Raw genomic sequence first — 5,204 nt, forward strand, 5'->3', positions numbered from 1 at the left:
GGTCACCTGGTGACCGGAAAAAAAAAAGCCTTGGGCCTGCGCAGGACTTCTGGCCAAGGAATATGAGAGAGAGGCAAAAGGTACTCACCCCTAGGAGACTTGGAGGTGGGGAAAGCGATGTCCAGGTCCTGGTCTGTCTACGGCGTGGAAGGAGGAGGCTCCTCGGACCTTGGGGGTCCCTGAGGAGGGCTCTCCTCCCGGGTTTCGGCACCAGCTGATTTGCTTTAATGCGACCCCCAGAGCAAATGCCAGAGAAAAGGCAAGTAGGCAAGGCAAAAAAACTTTATTTACAAGCCAATGTGAAGGAGGGAGCGAGGTTCACCAGTCTCTGGCGGTGGAGGCCAACGAAGTCGCTCCGGCATTCTTGGGCGAGGTTCCTAGGTCCCGTGCACGAGGAGGGGCCGAGGAAGTTCCCTCCGGTGTTCTCAGACGAGGTTCCTGGGTCCCGTGTACGAGGAGGGGCCGAGGAAGTTCGCTCCACGCGCCCGCCGGGAGCGGCTTTTATGTCCTGGGCCTGGGAGTGGGAGGGCAGTGGGCGGGACATAGGCAGGTGGGGGGGGCGGTAGGCTTGGCTAGGCGGGTTCCGGTTTTTCTCTGTCGGAAGTCGGGCTGCACCTGTGCAGTCGACCCCTGTCTTTCCCGCGCACAGGAAAGTTGACGGTGAAGAACCGGAACTGCGCCATCTTGCCTCCGTTCGTCCAAACAGTGTATCACATTTATTAACTTGCATATATTAAACCACCTCCGAATCCCTGGTATGAAACCCACTTTACTATGGTTGGTTATCTTTTTATTATTTTGTTGTATTCGGTTAGTTAATATTTTGTTAAGGATATTTGCATGTATGTTCATCAGGGATATTGGTCTGTTTTCTTTTTTGGTTATGTCCTTTCCTGGTTTTATTTTAAGGTGATACTGACTTCATATAATTATTTAGGGAGGATTTTCGGTTTCTCTATCTTCTGGAATAATGTCAACAGGATTGGTACCAACTCTTCTTTGAATGTTTGCTAGAATTCAGCTGTGAATTCCGCTGGTCCTGGACTTTATTTCGTTGGCAATTTTTTTTTATTACAATTTCCATCTCATTGCTTGTTATTGGTCTTTTCAGGGTAGCTACTTCTTCCTGATTTAAGCTAAGAGGGTTGTATCTTGCCAGGAAATTATCTGTCCACTCTAGGTTTTCTAGTTTATGTCTGTAAAGGTGTTCATAGCAGCCTTGAATTTTTTTTTTTTTTTTTTTTTTTGTATATCTGTGGTGTCTATTGCAACAATCTCCCATTTTGTTTATAATTGAGCTCTTTTGGATTCTCTCTTTTCTTGGTTAATGGTCTATCAATTTTATTTATCTTTTCAAAGAACCAGCTTTTTGTTTTATTTATATTTGTATTGATTTTTTTTTTTTTGAAGAAACAAAATTTTCATCTCTGCCAATTCTTGTGTAAAAATGATCCCCATCTTCCTGGTTAAAGAATATAGATGTATTTTGTCTTATATGAACATTTTATGATATGGTCCTTACTGAGATCCTTAATCTATTTTACATCCACATATACAAACTTTAAAAGAAGAGAAATTATTTGCCCCTTCTGCTATTTAATATACTCTTTATTTTTACTGGAAATATATAGCTGTCTTGCTTCCACTACGTTTTCATCTACTATCAAGTTTTCTTTACAATTTACTAGTCTTATATAGACAAAAAATGTAGATCCCATTGCTATTGTCATAGTGTTTATATTGCCACAATTAAGTGAGACAATTAATAAATATACAAAATCAAGCTTGTTAAGCAAGCATTAAATGGAGAGATTAAACAGATATGATATTGAGTTTGAGGGGTTGCAACTAAAAATAAGGGTACCTGCAGAATAGTGAAATTAAGCTGGTTGAGTTGGTAAATAAAGTGAATAAAATGATGGACTTATTTGATTAGATATTAATTAGTTCAAAGGATTATGACTTTGAGGATCCAAGAGCACATGAGCAGGAATAATAGATGACGGCTCTCCCAAAGTGAGATATTTGAAATAGAGACTTGGGAGATGGTATTGTTATCAGTGATCATGATTTCTGTGGCTCTTCGAATGTGTGATGTTTGAAATAGAGACTTTGGAGGTGGTATTGTTAATAGTGATCATGAATTCTGTAGCTTGTCCCTTGAGATAGTGTAGAGTAAAAGTTGGAACTGAAAAAAACAAACTCTTGTATGAATCCTCAACAATAATGTTGAAGACACTGAGAATGATGTCATAGGTTTAGTGGAGAAGAGAAAGAATAAGGGAATCTGAAGTTTTCAAAGTAAAGATTATAATGAATCAGAAGGTATGTGTATTACAGCAGTGAGGAGAGGGCACGGGAATGGAGTTTGAAAGCATGAGCTTCAAGTATCACAATTTTACAGAATCAAGGTGAAGAATAACTGAAACCAAAAACGATAACTTCTTCAACTGTTGGCTATGAGGTACATGGGATATAGGAGATTTTAAAATCTTCATCGCAAAAGTTTCAGGGGAAAACTAGGTTACAGTTAAGAACCATGGCCAATGAAAACATTTAAGGAAATGTGGAAGACAAGAAGAATTTAATTGATAATGAGTCAACAGCTCTACAAAGCACAGTGAAAGTTTTGGGGAGCACAGGGCTCACAAAAGAGAAAAAAGTTATTCAAGATTTCTGGCAGAGACAAAAATATAGAACTATGTGGGACATAATGAAACTAGTTTCAATATCCTTTTATAAAATCGAGGAAATTTAGTTCTAGAATCATATAATCAAACACATAGTATAGTGTTATAGCCACAGTTTCTCTCTTCACTATTATAAGTTGGTGGGGGGTGATATGATGATTTGCTATCTGGTTCTTCCTAGAAGCATACTGAAAAAACATCACTTTCCATTTTCTGATTCATACTATGATTTTAATTTTTATTTTACTTATTAACATGGATCAAATTGTATCTCACATATAAGAAGTCATCTTTCATAAATAAGAAGTCTTTCCTTATTTTGGTAGATCTTGCAGTCATGATACTTCCATAGTAAATTCATGCTGAAAATGAGAATCTGAATGGCCACAGTTCTTTTAATTTGTCATTGCCTGTAATCCATGTACCTTGCCATTTATTCACCATTCGTCAACATATCTTGTCTTAACTTCTCTCTATGACTCACTTAAATTTTATAATCCATCATCAAAACTGTAAAATCTCTTTCACCAAACTTATTACATGGGTGCAAATGTAATTGCGGATTTTGCAACTAAATTAAACAACCATAATTACCTTTGCACAAACCTAATAATTCTCTGGTATATTTAATAATTTCCTTGCCCATTTAATTTCTTAGACTGTATCTTTCTTCAGTTCAAGGACATTACTTCTTGATGGTTTCTATTCAGTACTAAGATGGCATTATCTGAATCTGCAGTTATATTATTCTTTTAATGTTATAACTGAGCCTGATGACTTATTAATATAGTCAAGCAGTTAAAAATGTCTGTATCAGTGAGAAATGGTTTACTATAACAAGCAACAACCCTGTAAGAACAGATTATCAGAGAAAAAAATGAAACATCAATCCCTATCTATCTATATATCTTAATTTGAAAATATACCAAAAAGTAGGCAGAGACATTAACTACAAACTAGGAGAGAAATAGCAGATGCATTGCTAATATTCCCAGTTAACACTCAGTTATAAAAACTTAAGTAGTAAGTAATTTAGCTTCAAATTATTGATGGTGTGTTTTTATTATATTCTTACCACAATGCTTCAACATTGTTTCAAAGATAACAATCTTACCTTTAGGATAATCTTATTAGAACCAAAATTAACTTATGAAAAGGTAACTGGGTGCAGTGGCTTATGCCTGTAATCCAGCGCTTTGGGAGGCTGAGGCAGGCGGATCACAAGGTAAGGAGCTCGAGACCAGCCTGGCCAACATGGTGAAACACCATCTCTACTAAAAACACAAAAAAATTAGCTGGGCCTGGTGGCAGGGGCTTGTAATCCCAGCTATTCGAGAAACTGAGACAGGAGAATTGACTGAACCCAGGAGACAGAGGTGGCAGTGAGCCAACACCATGCCACTGCACTCCAGCTTAATTTAACTTTTATATTAAATTCATCAGATTTGAGATGGTATATTCTATTTTGCATTTTAGTTTGTAGCTCAGGCTACAATGACTTTAAAATATAGTGATTATCACTGATTCATTGTTTGTGTTCAATTACACAATGAAATACATTGTTTCCAAAATTTTAAGACAGAAAATACAACTCAGTCTCTCAGATGATGACAGGAATTCAGGCTACAAGTTTGAATGTTATTATTTTGGGCTTATGAAGAGAACACACACACACACACACACACACACATATATATAAAGGTAATGTATATTATTGTTAGAAATTTATTTATGCTTGAATCTTTTTCTTTTCTACAATCTTCTCTGGGAAAACTGAAGCACAACTCTGTTGACGCTGAGCAGATTCTTAGATAGCAAGTTTGAAATTTGTTATAGCATTTACCAATGTTACTATAATGTGTGTCATGAATAATGAATATAGTGACTTTCTATGTTATAGTGAAATAAATACATTATGGTTAACAAAAACCATGGTTTCTGGGGGCTGTCAGATGCCATTTTTACAAAATTCAGAGCTCAAGTTTAGTGCGACATTATATAACCCAATGTATGCATTATATACTATTGTGCTAAAAGTATCCCAAAATTTGACAGCTGAAAACAAAGACTTTCTATTATCTAACAGTTTCTGTAAGTCAGGATAATGAGAAAAATTTAGCTATGTGGATTAACTAAGGGACTTTCATATGGATACAATCAAAGTATCTCCTGGAAATAACAGTCATTTCAAGGCTCATGTAGAAGAGGAACTGCTTGCAAGCGCACTCAAGGCTTGTCGAGCCTCCAGTCTTAGTGGCTGTTAGCTAGAGACAACTGTTCCTTACCATGTGGTCATATTCATAGGGATACAAACAATGTGGCACCTATCGGGGACTTCACTTTGGTTTCCAATAAGTCATGCTTCTCTACTGTGCAACATGCACTCTATCCCTTCCAAGGTGCCTCTAAATTCTCATCTCATTATGGCATCTGTTCAAAGTCCACAATTTCATCATCTAAATCAGGTCCAGTTCTAAATAAAATAATACAGATGTAGTTCCTTGAGTATAATAC

The sequence above is a fragment of the Rhinopithecus bieti genome, unplaced genomic scaffold, assembly GCF_001698545.2.
Source record: "Rhinopithecus bieti isolate Rb0 unplaced genomic scaffold, ASM169854v2 scaffold_7121, whole genome shotgun sequence".
Taxonomy (NCBI): domain Eukaryota; kingdom Metazoa; phylum Chordata; class Mammalia; order Primates; family Cercopithecidae; genus Rhinopithecus; species Rhinopithecus bieti.